The sequence below is a fragment of the Talpa occidentalis genome, unplaced genomic scaffold, assembly GCF_014898055.3.
Source record: "Talpa occidentalis isolate TD23 unplaced genomic scaffold, MPIMG_talOcc4v2.1 talOcc4.5, whole genome shotgun sequence".
NCBI classification, from domain to species: domain Eukaryota; kingdom Metazoa; phylum Chordata; class Mammalia; order Eulipotyphla; family Talpidae; genus Talpa; species Talpa occidentalis.
The window spans coordinates 9,082,982-9,104,659 of NW_023604861.1; positions in this window are offsets into that span (position 1 = coordinate 9,082,982).

Below are 21,678 nucleotides of genomic sequence, written 5' to 3' on the forward strand. Positions count from 1 at the left end.
GATGTACAAATATATGTACAACAGATTTTGCTTTTTATTTATTTATAATGTAATTTTATAGAATAATTCTGGATTTGAGAGGATCTAAAACTATTTTTCTGTATAAATATTATTTGCCAAAAGTTTGTTTATATTCAGAAGTCTGACTATGATGATAAAATCTTAAATGCTTTGTTTAATTATAAAAACAAAATCACCAATATCCAAGACATGACGATAGCAATTCAACCAATACTGTAGTTAAGAGACAAACTCGCACTTGTATGGGAACTACATCTCACTCTTGGTTTTCAGGATATAACAGCACTTCACCGAAATATTCTTTCAGCCATATCACTGGTAACATTTCTACTAATCTTTCTGTAACACTTAAAGAATTCCCTCATTCATTATCTTACAGTGTAAACAGGAGTCTAATTTGTATCAATTCTATGTTTGGGTTGTAATATTCAGTTCACTCACCCAATGTACAACCAATGAAATAAAGAAGCATTTAAAAGGATTTCTAGTCTTCCTCCTTTGCGTCCAAATTGATAATTAGCCAAGCAAAACGGTGTTTAATAGATATACATGTTGGTAACTGCAAAGAAGGAGCAAATTCTGCTCGCCAAAAAGAGAATTGATGCATTTTTGCCTCTGGCTTGGATTTTTTAACGAGGGAAACCATTTAAAAGATCCTTTTACAAGCATTTTTAGTATTCTTTGATATTTGAAATAAAAATAAATGCCACCACCACACTCAGCCCTCTGGCTCAAGAGTCTGCTGATGAGGAGGAGAGTTGAGCATCAGTAACAGATGGGAAGCAAAGCAGCATTTTCAAAAACCGACAAGAAAGAGCCTCATTGGGCAATACCACGTGCAGCTGAGGCTGTGGGTGGAGCGAGGCAGTCCTGTTCTCTGCAGGCGTCCGGGCCAGGTGAATCAGGAGAGCGCAAGGGCTGAGCATCCTACCTGAGGGCATTTCTTCAAAAAAAGAGCCCCTGAGAGGTGGTATGTACCTTCTGGGACTTCCAGGGTGACACTGGCTTTGGGGCTGGGAATATGCCTTGTGCAGGGGTTAACAGAAACCATCTCCTCTCTGGCCCAAGCAGAAGGAGAGAAGATGCTTTTCTCTATGGCAGGTTTAAATTTCAGGTATTCCAGGCAATTATAATATCCCTTATGGGGGCCGGGGTGGGGTGGGGGAAGGCATGGAAAAACACACATTTTGTTGGTCAGCCGCATGCACACGAAGATGCCTGTGTTTTTAACTATGCCATCAGGATTTCCAAGGGTAAGAATACTTTTACACCTGTCTATTGGAAAACACTGACTGTAACATCTGGTGAGCAATTTTCCCACTGTCACTGGGAGGAAACCTGCTCTGCCTTCTTTCCATCCTTACATGAAAACAGTGTGAACAAGTTCAAGGTGCCAGTTTGAAAGAAAAAACTAAATGAAAATCTAAAACATGTTGGACTCAAAATTTTCACACTGAGTTAATGGAGTTAATTTTTGTCCATACAGTGCCTTTTCAAAGTACTACACATCAAAATCAAAGTGAAATTAAACCCAAGAGGATAAACTAGTTTCTCTCTCCCTCTCCATAGAGAAAATATTCAGGTATAAAAATATCAATTATTTATATAATTATCTGCAATAGAAAAGTGTTATTCCAATTCTAGGCTGCCCAAACTAAAAATAATGTCTCAACCCAGAAATATCTTCTTATTATTAACCAAAGATCTTTGCAACACTTTAAGGCTTTTAGGAACAGCCAAACAAACCAAAATACACTCAACATTCTCATATTTGTGAAAGGAAAATCCTGCCTCAGTAAAGATGATTTCTCCTTCCCCCCAAATATCCTAGGGCCCCTGCAATGTTAGTCTTTCATTGTTAAAGTGGCCAGCTCCATACAAACGACTAAGTCACTATGAGTAAGTATGATTTGTGCAAAATGAAAGAAAAGAATGGCTTTTCTCCAGGTTAGGTGAGGGCAGAGATGGAAATGAGGTGAAATTGAGAATGTTTACTAGGAACTTACTGGCATGCCAAGCTCCAAGCTGAATATTCTAGAGAGGTTTCTAACAGAGGGTTCTAGCAAGTCACTGAAGAGAATTATAATTGGTAAGTAAATTCTAACTACTGCAGAGATTCTTACCAAAGGAACATATGGATTCTGAGATGGAAAGTAGTGAATTCTAAACCACACCGATGCTATTCGGTATCTGCCCTCGGGGTGATAAGATCCACAGCTACAAAGCTTTTTCAGGTGTTTTCAGTTTCATGAAGTCCAAGGGTCCCGTGACCTCACTTCTTCCCTGTTTCAGCTGTTTCGATGAACGACTGCCCTCCTATCTGAGACCCCTTCAGCCACAAAACGTCAATGTCCTATGTGCTACTAGGTCTGTATTTTAGCCTTTTCAGACACCGCCCCCCTCCAAATTTTGCTATTTTTGTGTATATACAGCTAGTTTATGAAGTAGGGTATTACCAGAAAGTAACTTTGTCTTCTTCACAAGCACTTCACCTAATCCATAGCATTATAAAGGAACTATTATACCCATAATGTAGATGAGAAAGTGGCTCATAAAATGAAGTAACTCCTTCAAGACCCCACAGAGATTTTGAACTCTTCAAGTCCTGGCTGGTCCTTACTCCCTGGTTACATGAGCATGAGCTCTAGTTGTGGCATGACTTCATTTCAGATCAAATTTCACAAAAGAATTCCGAGTAGAACACTCATCCAGGTTTAAAGTTAAGCTATAATCGGAATCCTCTACTAGATTTCTTAAACAGGACTTTTTCCTTATCCCGAGAATAGGATTTATGAAATCAAGCTATGGGCTGCAAAATAATAGTCTAGCTTTAAAATATATTTTTTTTTTTTAAATAGAGGCATGTTTTATTTATTTATTTACTTGTTTGTTTGTTTGTTATACATGCACTGGGTACAGTCAGAAGCGCGGGAGGGTGAGAGAATTCACCAGAGCCAGAGTGAGGAGCAGAGCAGGCAGAAGGACTGAAGTACACTGCTGAGGGGAGCAGCGGGCGGCAGGAGAGGTCTGCGCGCCATGTGGGACCCTCCTCTGGGAACCGGGGAGCAGCCGAGGATCGAACCGGCGCCGCAGAGGCCACGGGCAGCTTCGCAACCCAGCGCTCAACCGCTGCGCCACCGGGGAGGCCCCTCTAGCTTTAAAATATTAATAGAACCGAATTCTTTAATAGGACCAGAGGCAAGTTGAAAGAATGTTACTTTTACCATCTCTCTGGCTATTTTTTATCAAACATCTATGTGACTCTCTTGAAATAAAAAATAATGAAAACCACTGGATTTTCCCACTAAAAATATGTCTTGAAGTCACTCTGTAGCAACCCCTAAAAAGATGTAACATGTCCCATCTAGCCAGAGAAACTATCTGGGCAAAGATGACATGTAGATGATGTATGTAAGGGGCAGGACAGGGCACAAGGCAGGTTTTCTGATCCCATGCAGATCGGGTAAAGGAGGAGTCAGAGTCCTCAGTAGTTTTGCAGGTTTTTTATTTGGGGTTCACCAGGCATATGGCAGGCAGGGGTGCTGGCTGGGGGGCTGGGAGGCTGGCAGGCCTCCCAGCCCCCAGCAAGTCCTCACTCTATCTGGGCTCTCTAGCGTTCGTTCTGCTGCTTCTCGGCTTCGGCTTCGGCTGCGGCTGCGGCTGCTGCTGCTGCTGGTGCTGGTGCTGCTCGCGTCCCCCCGTGACGCCGCCCTTAAAAGCACAGTCTTAGCTCAGCTGAATCCCATCTACCTATGCCCACACCCTATTCCAGGTGCCCGCCATCAGGCATGCATTCAGGACAAGGATCCATCATCTATCCTGATGGCGGAAGGGCAGAAAAGCCTGACATTTTCTTTACCCTACAGTCCACCCCCTCAGGGTTTTCTGCCATACAGTCTATACATATATATACAATTTTCTAAGCAAACAAACAATGCAGCCATGGCCCACAAAAGCAAATACATCACATAACAAAATACAACATAACAAAATACAACAGAACACAAATAAGTCCAGGCAGGGCACCAACCAAGTGCAAAAGACAATTATTGGTACCAGCAGATGAGCCACCAAATCTGCTGCCGAAGGCACTGCTCATACGAGGGAGGGGAAATCACACACGGCATCTGCTATAACACACCAGGAGCCGTCAGGCTTCCTGGCCTTCTCTGGCTGTAGTCTCAGCTACAAGGCACACACAGCATCCACCCCCAGGATGCACTAGCTCTGGGATTGGCAATTTTATTCTGTTGGGGGTAATCGCCAACCCTCAGGGTTTCTGTCTGCAGTCGCTCCAACACTCGGCCTTCATGGCCACCCATGCGACTCACAGACCCCTGCTCTCAAGCCAACCCACTGCACAAGCACATGGGTTGGGGATCCAAACTTTGCATTTGGCTTGGGCTCCACCCCAAGCCACATTCCCCACCCGTCCCACAAGGACGGGCTCCTCAGCTCCTCACCCTCGCTCAAGAATGAACAGGGCATCACCCACAGGTGATTTTACGAGACTCACAGTTCTTCAGCATACCCAGGCTGCTTAACAGCCGCTCAGGGCTTCTCAACTTATCATCAGTACCAGCTTTTGCCTTCTTAGTTGGCTTTTCTCCTCCACCTGGCTGCTGGGCATGCACAGGCTGCTTTTGGCCATCAAGGCCCACTGGCCACCCCCAGATTCCCATCTCTTGGGGTTTACAAACAAAACTGTTCCACCCCCAGGGTCCCAAAACATATCAACCTGCAAGGTCCTCCGCCTTCTGGCGGGATTGTCAGTCCAAAATCATCAGTTCATCAGTCTATCAGTCCATTGGCCTCTCCCTGCTTCAGCAATGGCCTGCTGCCTCAGGGGTCATTGGCTGGTCCTTTCCGGTGTCGTTGGCTGGTCCTATCCGGTGTCGTTGGCTGGTCCTTTCTGGTGTCGTTGGCTGGTCCTTTCGGGCGTCTCCTTCACGCCAGGTCTCATCCTGTAGCTCGTGGACGTATCCATCTTCTATACCGCCATGGTGCCTCCAGCGTCGTCACAGGCAAAATCTGTTCTCCTTAGTCCCTCCAGGTCTTCGGAGGGCTCCAATACCCGTCTGCATGGATCCTGCCGACATACGCCAATTGTAAGGGGCAGGACAGGGCACAAGGCAGGTTTTCTGATCCCATGCAGATCGGGTAAAGGAGGAGTCAGAGTCCTCAGTAGTTTTGCAGGTTTTTTATTTGGGGTTCACCAGGCATATGGCAGGCAGGGGTGCTGGCTGGGGGGCTGGGAGGCTGGCAGGCCTCCCAGCCCCCAGCAAGTCCTCACTCTATCTGGGCTCTCTAGCGTTCGTTCTGCTGCTTCTCGGCTTCGGCTTCGGCTGCGGCTGCGGCTGCTGCTGCTGCTGGTGCTGGTGCTGCTCGCGTCCCCCCGTGACGCCGCCCTTAAAAGCACAGTCTTAGCTCAGCTGAATCCCATCTACCTATGCCCACACCCTATTCCAGGTGCCCGCCATCAGGCATGCATTCAGGACAAGGATCCATCATCTATCCTGATGGCGGAAGGGCAGAAAAGCCTGACATTTTCTTTACCCTACAATGTACCTCCCCCAAATCCAGTTGTGTCCAGAGATTCTGGAAGTTACGTGGTGGTGGGCTCCTCTCTAGTAACTTTAAACTGGGTCTTTCCCAATTGGGCTTATACAAACAGAGAAGGTTTATTTATCAGTTGTCCTGTGTCAAGTAAAATGATAGAAATAAGAGAGGTCTAACTTTTGTTTTGCTAGAGAAATTTTCCTTCAAACAAAAGGTCACCCAGCAAATATAATCAAAACAGCAAAGTTGGGTGGGCGGGGGGTGGGGCCTCTCTCCTCCTGTGTTGCAGCCTGTGGGGTAAATGAGTAAATCAGGCTTCACGGCCTCCAGCCATTAGCCTCTATGGCTAGCACCTGCGGTCTTGCATGTCTCCTGTGGTTGTGGACACTTGAGCCCTGAGAGGAAGGGGTCTGAGCAGATGGAAATGTGCACACCTGTGCCAAGGGCCAGGGCAAAGAGGGCGGCGTCACTCTGAGACAGAGCAGGGGAACGGAGGAGAAATGCTGAGAGAAAGCAGGTCTGTCCCCTGATTCAGCATCAATAGGCTGTAGGGGCAGGATGACACAAGGCAGTTTCTCTAGGATCTGAGCAGACGGAGTAATGGAGGAAAGAGTGCTGAGTACTCAGTGGCTTTTGAGGGCTTTTATTGGGATTTACCAGGTACACGGCAGGGCAGGCAGGGATGCTGGGGGGCCGGGAGGCTGGCAGGCCTCCCAGCCCCCAGCAAGTCTTCACTCTTGGTTCTCCAGCCTTCTCTGGTGGTCTCTGCTGCCCTGCTACTTCTGGCGTCCCCATGATACCGCCCTTGAAAGCCCCATCTCAGCCCAGGTGAATCCCATCTCCATAGGCCCACACCCTACTCCAGGTGCCGCCATCAGGCATGCATTCAGGACCGCGGGATTCCGTCATCCGTCCTGATGGCGGGAGGGCAGAAAAGCCTGATACTTTTTACCTTACCCTACATAGGCCTATAAATTCTGCCAAAGGCTGCAAAGTTATCTTTTCGTCTGCGAGAGATGACAATGAACCTTCCGGGCCTGGGATGCTTGCACAACAGCCTCCAGAGAACTCTGCAATGCAGATGGAGAGCCGCTCGCTTAAATATGAAACCCCTTAACCAAAGCTAACAACTAAGTGGGCCCTTTTCATGGGCCCGACCAAGGGGCCCAGGCAAAGACAGACTGTGGCTCATCTGGGTCTGTGGAGAGCTGCGCTCAGGGTAAAAAGCTCTTTGTGGAAAAAAAGCAGTATTAGGGGAACTGCTGGCTCCAAACACGTCAGTAACTTCAAAGAATGACAACTTCAAAGATTGGTGAAGTTGCAAAAACTTTAGAAAACTCCAGTTTTCTGAAAACTTCAGAAAACTCCAGTTGCCAGAAGATAAGACTCTTGATAGGGTGAATTTTAGCAACTCTTTGTTTTCCTCAATGCAAGGATAAGTCAGCTACACAGACACATTAGCTGTATTCTTGCCAGAATGACCTTGGGCTTTGTAGACGTCCCTCACTCTGTCTCTGGTGAATCCTCTCACCACCCCCCCACCTCTGGCCTAAACCCCAGTTCTTATATGCATGAACAAATAAATATTGTTTCAAGTAAACTCCTGAAGGCTACTAACTGCACAGTCTCACTGAGAAGGGCAGAACTCGGGCAGGTTTTCCAGGCCTATCTGAATGCCATTTTGGGGCTCGAGTCCTCACTCTTGATTCTTTAATAAGCTCTCTTACTCTTCTTTGCCCAATTTATGTCAGCCAATGATTCTGGGGCTTTACCGCGGGAGAACAGTATATTCAGTGTAGCATGACTGTGTAGGAAAGCCTGTCTGAGCAAATTGATCAGACATGTACCAATGTAACGCAGACTACAGAAAAAGTATCCAACACACACACGTTGATATGGAGAATAATCGAACACGTGATATCCACAATCACAATGCTGGGAGTTTTTTGGTTCTGCAGAAAGGCACCATCAGTGTCTGCCTTGCACAGTAAGGCTCACCTCTACCACCTAAGTCTAAGGTCGCACTGCCAAGTGCAACTCTTAACTCTGCTTTTCACAGCTTCTAAACCTGTTTCTTTCTTCAGCAAACTCGGTCTGACAGCAGGATCTAGCTCACCAGGGCATGATGGGCATAAGTAATAACAGAACATAGGCTTCCCATGTCCGGCCAAGCCTGACCCAGAGCAAGCTGTCCATGAACATGAGCTACTGTTCTTAAAATAAACCCTTGTGTTTCCCCATAAGTTATTTATTTCCTCATTCGATCCAAACATCTCTTGGCAACCTCTTCTTTTTCCTCAGTGACAATGTCAAAAGCTGACAGGCAAATTATAGGGAACTTACAATAACAAATAACGTGCCGCATTATCTCTGTGGAAGCCTCCAATTACTTCAATTCAGTCAATATTCACTGAGCCCTTGAGTAAGCACCGCTGAGCCACTCGAGAGGCGTGACCCTCAGCAACGTTCAACCTCTAGCTCCAAGGAGCTTTCCCTGTGCGGAAGCGGAAAAATGAATGTGAAAAATGAAGAAAGGATAGAGTATACCTGTTGAAACGAAAGACCACGAAGAAGGTATCTTGAAGTAACAGAAATTTATTGTCTCCCAGGGCCGGGTCCCCTACAGAACCCTTTCTTCGCCTCTCCCAGCTGCCGGTAGGGCTGTGCGTCCTTGGCTCTGCTTGGCTCAGCCACATCACTGCGGCCTCTGTCTCCATGGTCACAGGCTTTCTCCTGTGTCTTCACACCATCTTCTTATAGGACCCCAGTCATGATCTCCCCTTAATTTGAATCTACCTGCAGAAACCTTATTTCTGCACATTCACAGATACCAGGGGTTAGAATGTTGAGGGGGGACACCATTCAATCCATAATAAGTAATGGCAGCTTAAATGAAGATTGCTTTCTACAGATAAAGGAGACTCCACTTACGTGATGGGTGATGATCAGGTCACCACCCCCTCAGGCCTGCTTTGTTTGTCTCTGTTGTTTTTCTTTTGTCTGTAATATGAAACAGTCGGATGACAAAATCTCTAACTTCCAGATGCAACGTTCCGTGAGTTAATGCATGATCTAGCATGTTCTTGGTTCTTCTTATTATTTATTGAGCAATTTTGTTCTGCAAATACATTTCATTATTTATAATTTTTTAATGATTGGACTAATTTTACTTTGTCCGGGCTGCAGGGCCAGGCTCTTCCTTTCTAGATGCATGGGAAATTTCAGTTATCAGTCACACTAGCCAAGTCTGGCTAGATCAGAGCTCTCTCCTGATGAGAAAGTTGATCTCTAAGATTTTTTGTGCCCTTATATTGTGACTATCTCTTGGCATGGATCACCTCATTCAGTCTCTATGGTTGGTTCTGTTGTTTGCATTCCCATTTATAGATGAGAAAGCAAAGGACAAGAGTGATAGATAACTGAAGTCAGAGTATTGTAATTAAATGGGCTCTCACCCCCTGGCAGTCTGACTAGGCCCTCACTGCCAAAAGGTGATCCTTGGAGCTGCCTTGGGGGCACCTGGGGACCAGCTGAAGATGCAGAATCCTATGTGAGTGAGAGAGCCTGGAGCTTAACCTTCATTAGACTTATGGAAATCTGCCTCTACCCCTACTTTGAAAGGAAAACAAAAAGAAAACCCACAACAATGTGCCAGTGTTACCCCAACTTTGTTTAACGTTTGCTGTTACTGTTATGATAAAATGCAAACCCTTTAGCCTGGTCAACAGCATCTCCAACCTCAGCCAACACCATAGTCTGCTAACTTCTGTCCAGCCCCATGGACCTCTTTTGTGTTTCTAAAATCCAGTCTTTTCTGCCTCCTGAGTTCCTGCTCCTTCTGCCTGGGTTGCTCATCTCCTCTGGACAGAATCATGTTTTACGTCTGAGGATGCTCTCACGCCATCCCAGAGCTAAAGAGGCTGATGGATCTCATCTCTGTTGCCCTCCTAACACCTGTCACACTGCGGAACCATTTTACTCACCTAAGCTCAGACTCGCTTCCTCCCGTCCACATGAGCTGGTGTGAGGAGTGATTCCTAATAACAACCATGGCAGAGTTTGCCTCCCTGAGAGTCCACGCTGGAAGGAGGGGCAGCACCTGACACTGACCAATCCATTATTGAAGCACCTGATTTCCTTTTAAACCAATAAATATATTGAAAGTTATAATTTGATTTTTCTTGACAAAAGCAATCAACTGAAAAAGTGGCTTGTCTCAGAACTACTAAATTAATCACAGAAGAAAAAGAAGTCAGAGCCAAAGTTTTTTTTCTTTGTTATTATGGATTCTAAAAAATGGCAAATCTTTACATTCTTTAGGGGAAACAGTTTGTGCTTTAAAAAGGCACTGGTGAAAGTCATGTTACCTTTGGTCTAAAATGTAGTCTTTTGTTTTCCTGAATGCTGTGTCTATATTGGAAAAAAAAAAAAAAACAGAAAAATGTATTGTTTCCAACGGAAATCAACGATCTTCATGGGTTAAAACAAAGTGTATTAAGTCAGCCTTTGGTAAATATATCCCTGGGTCACACTGCCTTGTAGAAACACCCAGGATACAAACTCCCAAAGGCAGACTGCTCAGCCCATCAAAATCATTTCAAAGCTAACTCATGTGATTCTTCTGTACCATTCATAGTGTCTACAAGCTAACACATGGGAATCAATGCCATTGATAGATGCAAATGATAAAAATTGTGTTGAGGTAGTGATTAAGAAACAAATACACATAATCAGTGTTGATATGATCTTACCTCTTCTAAGGATCATCAATGTGTTTTGAACAAAAATGACATTTGTTGGGTTTGTTCTGGTAAAAATCCTTATAGAGATCAATGAACATAATTAGTGCATGAGCTAGTGACTGGCTGAGGGCACTGGGGTGGTGATTTTGCAAATTCTAGTGACAGGAGACACTGTGTGAGATAGGAGACTGGGCCAGCATGGGCGCTCTGTGGAGGTCATGGATCTGGGCTAACACTTGCACACACTTTATTCTGCAGTGCTGGCGGCAGTGCAGCTAAGAGCGTGGAATTAAGGGCCAAGCTTACTGTGTTCAAACCCCGACTCTCCACTGTCTATGGATCCAAAATCAAGTGAGTGAACCCCAGTCCCGTCTTCCTTCTCCCTAAAAGGGATAGTGACAGTATCTAGTGCATGAGCTGGGTATTGAGAATTAAGTGCGTCAACAGACACACAACTCTTAGGACTCTGCCCGGAACATGAAAGACCTAGCTATCTTTGATAAACAAACTTTAAAAAGTTTGCACTGGACAGGACTCTGAAAGGCATTCTCTAGTGTGTCATTTCCCCTGCAGGACAATCTGTCAGCACTGCTCCTGGCAAGATTAGCCTTGAGGTCTGTTTGCTTTGCAGAAAAATGAAGTAAACCAGGGTCCCGTTAGCAGGCACTGGCTGAGCTCAGCAGGAATTTGTATCTCCTTGTATCTTACAGTAATGAACTTTGCAGACTTCCATTTCTGGGGCACAATAGAATAAATACAATGAATGAGTCCCTGGAGGAAAATAACAAAGACAGCTGGATAAAATATTAAAAACATTTCTTTAAATGTACTGTAAGCTATCTAGAAAGTAAGAAACCCAGAGGCAAAACAAAAAAACGGGATCGCTTTAAGGTGAGCGAGTCCCATATCAAGGCTTTGTCTGGTGGCAGCGCCCATTCCAGTATATTGGCGCTTCCCCCACCTCCATGGCCCAGGGGACCAAAACTAAGTCTGGACCTGCTCCAGGCAGAACCCTAAAGACCTTCCCCATCTGCAGGGCTGAATTAGTGGTCACTTGCCCACCTTGGGTACCAAAAAACCCCAGAAATCAAGAATGATACTGTAGTGCAATGTAATATTTAAGATACATCAAATATCTAAAATATCAAAAATAATGGGGAAAAGTCCACGATGAACAAAATCTCAACATTCCAAACAATGACACACACACACTCACCACCTGGCACAGCCCACTTTATAGGCAATTTTTAGCAAGCATTCAAGAAACATAAGCTCCAATTTTACACAAATTCTTTCAGGTGATAGAAACATAACCCAACCTGTGTTAATACCATAGTAATAGCAGTGCCAGGACAGGACAGTAAGGGAAAGCTAAAATTACAGGGATGGTCACTCATGAAAACAGACATTCCTGCATATTATCACTTTATTTTTTTTTTAAAGATTTTTATTTATTTGCGCAAGAACCGGGGTACAGGCCAGATTGGTAGGAGAGTGAGAGGATTCACCAGAGACAAAGGAGGAACAGAACAGGCAGACTGATGAAATACACCGCTGAGGGGAGCAGCGGGAGAGACAAGCGAGGTCTGCCGCACCATGTGGGACCCTCGCCAGCCGGAATAGAACCAGCACTGCAGAGGCTGCAGACAGCTTCACAGTGCTGTGCTCAGCCACCTGCGCCACCAAGGGAAGCCCAGCATATTATCACTTTATTGGAGAAAACATATTCTCATCCCAAAGTTGTAAACATGTCATTACATAAGAAAATCTTTTGACAATTTAGTAATGAGAAGAGAATTTCAATACCCTGATTTAAAGGACATGTACAAATTACACTAGACATAGCAAACAGTGGTGTAAACTGTTCAAAGAATTTCCATTTATCAGGACAAGGCAACTTGGAAACTGTGTTGCTTTCATTCCACATCATTCAGGAGGTCTCAGCAAGTGCTGTATTACAAAAGAAAAAATCTATTTAAAAAAGGAATCTCATTATTTACCGTGATCCAATTTTTCATGCAGAAAACATTGAAGAGTCAACAGGAAAATATTTAAATTAACAAATACGCTTGTATTTTTTGATTAAATTAATATGCATTAATTAAGATAATCTTATTTGTTGATAGATACATTCCATCACTTAACAAAATAAAACTTTAATTTTCATCATTAAAAGCTAGCTTACTAGGAGGTGATGGTGCTCTACATCACCCAATTACTTCGGAACCCAGCTGGCAGAAACACCAGCCTATTTAACACATAGCTTCCCAAGTTCCTGGTGTTGACTTACAGCAACATACAGGAAAAAAGAAGGGCCAGGAATGCAGGCCTTTATAGGCCAGGCCCAAAGGTGGTGAACATCAATCACATTCCACTTGCCAGAAATTGTGAAAGGCCACACTCCATTGTAAAGAAAGCCAAGAAGAAAGATGTGTATCCAGGAGGAAAGGAAAATGCCTTTAATGAAAAGCAAAGTGGTCTCTGCCACAAAATAAATAAAAACGAATAACCTCTCCCAAGAGTAGTTTAAATGTAAGTTTTAAACAAGATACCAGTGAAAATAGCAACACAAGTATGTAGCACTAGGAATTTGCCTAACAAAAGATGTAAAAAGACTTTTTGAAAAAAATGTTTCAACTTTTTAAAGATCTTAATAAACAGAGGGATGGGAATGCCTATGTGAACAAGTACAGAATAAAACAATATCATTAAGGTGTTCCATCTTCCCATATTAATCTATAGCTTTAGTGCAATCCCATCAAAATACTAGCAGTATTGTCTGTGGCACCTGACACCCTGATTCTAAATATGTATGGAAAAGCGAATGTCTAAGAATAGCCAAAACACCCCAAAAAGAGAGCATGAGGAAGAAGAACTCACCCAACTCATATGAGAACTAATTCTACAACCAACACTAGTAAGACTGTATGGAGCCAAGACATTTTTAGATAAGGTTGACCAATGGGCCAAAATAGAAAGGGCAGAAACAGTTCACACTTAAAAGAAAGTTGGCTCATGCTAGAGGGACATGGGAAATCAATGGGAGCAGGGGAACTGCAAAATATGGTATTAAGACATTTGGTTACCCAATGGACAAAAAAAATGTATTAGATCCCTACCTCCATAATACATGAAAACTATCAACTCCATTTAGCTTAAAGGCTTAATGTGAAGAGCACAACTATAAATTCTGAGAAGACAATACTTTAAGAATATTATGTTGGAAGAAGGGCAAGATATATCAAATATTTCTAAAAAGCTCAGAATCATCAAGAAAAAAGATTGATAAATTAAGATCCTCTATGGCCTTCCTGGTGGTGCAGTGCTTAAGCGCTGGGTTGTGAAGCTGCCCGCAGCCTCTGCAGCACCGGTTCAATCCCCGGCCACCAGCGAGGGTCCCACATGGCGCGCAGACCTCTCCTGCTGCCCGCTGCTCCCCTCAGCAGTGCACTTCGGTCCTTCTGCCTGTTCTGCTCCCTGCTCTGGCTCTGGTGAGTTCTCTCACCCTCCTGCTCTGACTGTACCCAGTGCTTGTATAAATAAATAAATCTTTAAAAAAAACCAAAACTATAATTTAAAAAAAAATTAAGATCCTCTAAAATTAAGAAATTCTATGTATTAAGATGATCTAAAAGAAAATGAGATGTTACTTAATACATAAATGAGATACAAATTCGTGTCTATAATATATGAAGGACTCCTACAAGTCATTATGAAAAAAGACAAGCAACCCAATATAAACAGACAAAAGCTGTAATCAGATAGTTCATATAAATGGCCACGACACATCTGAAAAAGTCTCCAGGGCATCAATGGCCAGGAAACTGCAATTAAAAATCACAATCAGACACTATTTCAAATCGACAAAAAATTTAAACATAGAACAAAACCTACTCTCGTGCCATGTTGCTGGGAATTTAAATTAATAGCATTTTTTTTAGAAAACCATTTGGCATTACCTATTAAGTGCATGCATGGGTCCAGAACTAGGTGGTCCAGATCCGATCCCCAGCACAGCAGTGATAACAGCAGGCAAGAGAGATAGAAATTTCTGGTCCTGTAACTCATGCTGGTGGCCTGGTCACTGCCGCAGAAATGTGGAGGGGAGCAGCATGGGAGCGTGGCTTTGGGATCAGCTTGTCTGGCTTAAAAGCTGACTCCTGTCACCTACTCTTTGTGGGCCTTTGGCAAAAATTTGACCTCTCTGGGCCTCAATTTCATCACCCATGTTAATAGTGAGCCTTTAGTGAAAGCTATTATAATTATTTTTTTTAAATTTCATCAGAGATGAGGACAAACATGTAAATGGGTGGGCGGGCTGGTCCAGGACCACACCTGTTGAGAATGCTGCACAATTATTTACCTTCCGAGCTTATAGTCTTCTCAAGACAATTCTGGAAGTGCCCTCGGGTGAAGGCCAAGTTTGGTACATTTTTATGTTTCTTAGGGAAAATGGGGTGTGCACCTAACAATTTCATGCAAATCAAAAAAAATAGAACTCACCAGTTCCTTGCCCAGCTTCCAAGTATAAGTGAAGGAAATGAAATTGCTGCTATTTTAAAAACTAATTGCTAATAAAATACGTTGATTCACATTCCCTGGGAAGTAAAATTCTGCCTTTGAAATAAAGGTCTCTGGCAGAGCTGCTCAGAAACACCTTTGTTCTAAGCAGGAGTTTTCCTTTAGCACAGAACACACTGTACCCTACTCAAAAAGTGACTGATTCTGTCTTTAAAGGGAAGACAATTAAACATGTAACTGTTAAGTCATGTTTAAAAATATCTACCCCCTATCAATAAAGAGATATGGATGTTTAGTTCTTCCATTTTTTTAAGTCTAATGGTGAATAAATAAAAAATATGTTAAGATATCTAATTTCATGTCTGGAATTGAGGGGGGTGGGGAAGAAATTTGACCACAAGTTTAATGAGACCTTCATATCATTAAATTTCAGCTTCTTTAGAAAAATGTTTTTATAGATATCTCTTGATCAATTTCCTATATGTATGCTATTAGCTCATGTCAAAAAGCCAGGTTAGATGAAGAATAAGAAGGAGCATAAGAAATCACTTAGGACTTTATGTCTGCAAATGACTTACTTTAACATAATTCCAAGTTATACTTACTATGATTCAGACACTCTGTACCCGGCACTATCTGCATAACAAAAAACATTCAAATAAAAATTATAATTCAAATAAAAATTCACTAAGTTGGATATATTGGGTCTGAGTTCATAATTCTGCACTTTCAGGTGTCAGTTAAACTAAAACTGCACAGATTCGAATTCCACCAAATATTTGTTGTCAAGAAATAGAACACATGCTCCTCTTTTTTTCTGTCTCAGTTTAAAAAAGGTGGAAAGAATGGTCCTCAGTTGCAACATTCATTCTCTCATCTAATTTTACTCTTTTCAATTTTGAAAAGCAGTGTGCAAGATTTAAGATATAAAGTGGCACACAAATGTCCATCTACCTACCTCCCAGGCTTATAAATATCTTTACAACATAGGTAAAGGCCCTGTGAATCCTTCTAGATTACATAACTCTCCCTTCTGAATGTGAACTATTTCATCCCCGTGCATCTCTTCACATTATTATCATGTACTGTCCTTAAAAAAAAAAAAAAATGCAAGTTTTGCATTTTTAACTTTACATGAATTTTCTTCTGCAATTTGCTTTACTCACTCAGCATCATGGATATGAGAATTAACCATGCAAATATACATAGTTTATGCTCATTCATATTTACTTCTGTATAACATTCCACTGTATGAATATACTGTAACTTATGTCCTGAATTAGTGAATATTGTAAAGATTCATTCACTACTGTAAATGGATATTAGTTGTCTCCATATTTTTTATACCAAATCCTCTCCAACCTTTAATATTCACAATTTTTATATTTTTTGCCATCCATCATGACTTAACCTGCATTTCTGCAACTACTAGTACAGTTAAGCCCCTTCCTTGTAAGTTTCTGGCCACTTAAGTTTTTTGAAAATTGTTCTGTATATGAATCTCTTATGGGACCACTTGTTTTAATTTTTAAGATAGTTAAGAATGATCTTTGTAAATAATAACAAACAAGAAATATATCATGAGCTGTTCTTCTTATTTCTCTTATTGAACTATGAAATCATCCAAAGGAAATTCAAAGTATCATGTGCTCATTTCTGGCCTAAGATGACTTCTGCACAGCAGCCCATGAGTCAACCTTCCTCAACTTTTCACTAAAATATACACATAACACTCAGAAGTGGGGGTTGGTGGGGGAAGGCATGAAAACAAAGACTGTCAAGGAGCCTATTGCCAGACTATGGGAGGAAATTCCACTAAGAAAACCTATAAAGCTGAAATGAACATCAAAATGCATGGGAGATGGTGAGTCACATTGGAGTCTTGAAAAGGCCTGCGAGGAAGCAGAGAGGCATTTCCTCCTCCACTGCCCTCCTTGGGCTCCAGGACCCACAGTGTTTACCAGCCAGGCCAAGGGCTGCCAGTCTGTTTGTTGTGCAGATAATGCTTTTCCTGCAACTAGTCTCACCAACCCCACTTCCAGCCCAGAAATCCCATGTACCCAACCCAAGCAGACTAAAGCCCCAAACCCCTGGAGAAAAACAAGACGAGACATAACAACACTAGAAGCTGAGCTGCTCCCCTGCTTAATTCTCATCAGAAAATTCCAGTTATCTTACTAAACCAAGATAATCCAAAGCTTACTAAAACTGATACAGTTCCCCTTTGCGGAGCAGATACTGCCCACCAAATGAAGTCCCAATGGTCTTGTATAGAATTCAAGCACAGCCCTGTAGATTCAAGGTACATTGATAATCTTTTTTCTATTTTATCTCTAAACAGTAAGAACTCCAGCTACACGGTGTTGTCATCTATTTCTAAAGCATTCCCTGTTCAAGCATAGCTTCGTAGCTGGCTTCTCTTGCTCCTGCTTCCTGAAGACCCTCTTTTTCCTTTTTTAAGCTCACTGAAATCTTTCCCATTACTAAAGATCCATCTGTAAGGTCCAAATCCTTCACCAGGTCTTCCAACGTCCTAAATGAGAAGGAATTGCCCCCTCCGGTGTTTCCACAGTAATTCCTTTGCATTTCTACTGTAACACTGAGCACTGTCTGCCTCACAACTTCACTTACCCGCTTAGATCAGGATTCCTTTTTCTAATTAACTAACACATACCGTAGTGCCTTCTGTAAAGACATACGACAAATATGTTCTAAAGCAACCGAAGACGAGAGGGAAATGGACTGTAAAGAGTTTCTCACTCGGACCTCAGTTTTTACTACTCAACTTTATGTTTGTCTTTAGAACAATAGCTGGATTTTGTCACAAAGCCAGACCTAAAAGGAACTAAATCTTGAATTTCCTTTGCAGTTTTTAAGAGGAAACCCATTGGTGACACCTTCCGGATAAAGGAAAGGAACTACAGGCCACAAAGTGGAGGTCGAGGTCACGCAGCAAAAGGAAGTCCTGTTTTCCAACCTCCACAACTGGCAGAGCTGCTTTCTCCTCTCGTGAGCAATAAAGTAAGTCCTGGAAGGTCAGCAGATGTTCTGACGGTGGACAAAGCAGGAGGGGCACAGTAATGAGCAGTCAAGGTGCTTGGTGCCTCCTTCTCTCAGTTTTCTCTCCTTTCTCTCTTGCAACCGAACAGTAGAAAATTGCTGTCAGTTTTTAAGCCAGTTATGAATTTATTGCAGGATAATGAATCAATCATTCCAACTTCTTTCCATAGTTATTCCTAGACACTCTTTAGTTTTCTGTCCATGGACACGTCATCTATCCCTGAGTTAAAACCCATAAGGAAATTTTTCCTTCCTACTGGTCACAGGAATGCCCATCTCATCATGTTTTTGAGGGCACAGAAGTTATGTTTTGCATTCCATTTCTTAGCAAAAGCAAAAGCAAAATTGTTCTAGCTTCTCAGTATTTTTTTTAAGATTTATTTATGTATGCATACAAGAACTGGGGTATAGGCCAGAGGTGTGGGGAGTGAGAAGATTCACCAGAGACAGAGCAGGGAACAGAACAGGCAGACTGACTAAATACACTGCTGAGGAACAGCGGGCAAGACAGGAGAGGTCTGCTGCACCATGTGGGTAGCTCCCTGGCCAGTTGGGGATAGAACTGGGATAGAACTCTAGAACTCATGCTGCAGAGTCTGCAGATAGCTTCATAGTGCTGTGCTTAACACCTTGCGCCACCAGAGAGGCTCTAGCTTCTCAGTATTTATTCAACAGATACTAATTAAGCTCTTGCTCTGCTCCTGACACTGTGCTAAGAGAGAGGCAAAAGGATGAAGAAAAGCAGGCATTGCCTGGGACCTCATGGAGCTTACCCCATAGATAAAACAAATAGGATAAAATAATTTCATGAATAAATGGAAGCTTTACTGCTATGGAAGCAGACTTATTGGCTAGTATGTGAGACTCTACAGTGAAGGAAGCTGAGCCAGTCTGGAGAATTAGAACTCTTCCCTAGAAAAGCACCATGCACTGAGATCCGCAGGTTAAATATTGAGCTAGGTAGAAAGGGTGCAGAGAGGATGAGGAAAGAGACTGTTCTAGGCAGAGGGCAGCAGTGCACACAAAGGCTTTGCTGACCAAGGAAAGAAGTTTATGAACAATGAGCAAGAAACAACTTTAAAGGCCAGTCGCTATTTGCAATCCTATTCAGTGGCCTAACTCCTGGGATTCTACATGGTGCTCTAGTTAATAAAAGTGAATATCTTCGCCATTTAGAAAACTTGAAACTGCAGTATTTTTAAGAAGTTGGATGATAAACATGAACACAAAGATGTAAAGAATCCTAGTGTGTCCTGAAACTTTTGAATTCAGGTTCTGATTTTGTCACTCACCTTACACCACCTACTTCCCCCACAACCCCCCAACCCAACTCAGATGCACAGTCACAGGGTCAAAGTCTTTCCTGCGTTTATTCTGAACTTTTGTTTTCAAATGAGAGGCAGTCATACAAAAATCAACTCAGAAAGGAATTCATTATCGGTTTTTCTGGGCAGACTGTCACTGGCCTTTCTAAGCTAACATAACATTCTGATACATTTTGCTCGAGGATTCGAGGGAGGAAAACATTATTTTTTTTTTTTAATTACCAGATGAGAGGAAGTGAGTGGGTTTTGCACATGTGAGAGTTCATTTCTTAAAATTTCCAAACTTTTTTTCACTGATTCAGGATGACTTTTGATAATTTCATTGAATGTCTTTACCCCTTGGCAGGGGTAATACATTAATCTCCTTCCACAACCCTGACATGCTGGGTTGGCAGAGAATTTATTAATTCATCTTTCACTTAAATTGGTTTTCTTTTTACCTTCACTACAACCAATGTCTTGGACTTACCATATCTATTTTTTTTTTTTTTTAGCGTAATGTAAAATGGAGTCAAACCTCTATTTCTTGAACTGTGTTTAATAAATAAAACTAATAGCTGAGACTGATTACTCATTTAGACAGCAAACTACCAAACCTAAGATGGATTGTATAATTTGCAGCTCTATGACATGTATTAAATTTCCAGACAGAAGATAAATAATTCATGTAAATAACCAAGAGAAGACAACCAAGAATGAAGTTGTGTGGATATTCTTTTACAGCAGTTAAAATAAATGACAAATTTCATTAACTGTTGACTTTGGGTATCCTATAAATACATCTAACTAACCACTGCTTCATGGAAGCTGATGTAGAAATCAAGAAAGTTCTATTTGTTCATATCTAGAGTCTTTAAGTAATTATCTAGATCCCTCGAAAAGTGATATCCATGCCTAGAGTTTTCTTACACGACTCAAAATTCTACCTACCACCTTGTGGTTTAGGAAGTTAAAATCACTCAGGTAACTAGGGGAATAGGAAATAAGCATAAAGGATGTGAATGCTAGGTTCTTTTTTGTTGCCAAGAGAAAAGAACCCAGTGGATAAAATAAGCAGTGAGTGTTGAATTTTGCTTTTACTTCCCCAAGCTTAAATTAGTAAACTTGGTATAATCACTTAGTGCCTCGGATTTCATAATTTTGCAAGATACGGATAAAAAGTTCATTACATAGGATGGTTTCATGGTTTAATTAGATTTGAGAAAGCCAAGATAATCCTGAGATACTCCCAGAGAGTTATAAAAATAAGGAATGATGTGATTTCTTTTGCAAAGCCTTAAATGAAGAGCAGTGCCCATCGGCATTCCAGAATGGGATCTAAGACTGGACAGAGTGGATCTCCCAGTCGCGGGAGGCAAAGGTGAATGCTCCCAGGTCCTCAGCAGCTCCGAGGATACTTGTCCACTGTGCTGGACGCTCAGCTGGACACAAGGATTTGGCCCACAGGGTCGTCTCTGAATGTCCACTTGGCATCAGACCAGGTTTTTTAATAATATCAAAAGATGGAGCGAGTTCCTACTTTCCAAGAATTTACAAAGGTTGTTTATAAGAGGAGCTATAAGCAGATAACGTGACTTATTTTTTTTAAGAAGCTTTATTATTACTGTCATTCCCATTTTTTTCACAGAGTGAAGTGATTTGTCCCTAGCAACAAGATAGTGAAGGACACAAATGCAGCTCAATCTCCAGCTTTTATCTTCCTCTCTACCCTATTGTTTAAGGAGAAGCATATGCATGGCCACAGGTGTCCACTTCTGTGATGAGCTTTGTTCTCATTGGATTAAAAGGTAGCTGATCTTTATCAGGAATGATAGCTAGAATTTTAGAAATTCCTGGGTTCTTGCTTAAAAATGTTAGAAGAATGAGAGTTCTCGATATAAATTCTCCTCAGTAAACACATTTACTCTGGATACAGTTACCTGATGTTGCAAGGTTTCCAGGCTTTGTGTTGAGCTACAACAACCTAGGAGTCCCTCCTTATATATGATATTGACTGGTCTTTGAGAAATTTCTGGGAAGATTAGAAATGAGTGAAGAGATAATATTTTGAGTACATTTAGATGAAAGTGAAGGCTTTGTGTTGTCTGTGTGAGAGAAGGGTTTAAGGGAGTGGGTGGGTGTCCTAGAGAACCTTTCAGGGGGTCTTATAGCAAGAGCAGTACTAGGGGTACTCCTGAGGTCTAGAAAGTGAGCAGAGCCATTGTTGGCTTCAGTCCCTCCCTCCACCTCCCATCTGTCTTTAATGTCATGCAGACTTTTCTTAGGGTATTTTTTTCTCCCTGGGCTTGTGACTGTTGGTGTTTCCAGGCTGCTGGCTTCAACAGCACCCCCTTTGGAATATATGAGGCAAAAAGTACTGAGGGAATCCACAACTGTGTCATTCCTTGGAGCTCAAGACTGGTGGTGGGGTTGTCTTCTCTCCACCTTTGAGACTTCTTGTGTTTTGGTTT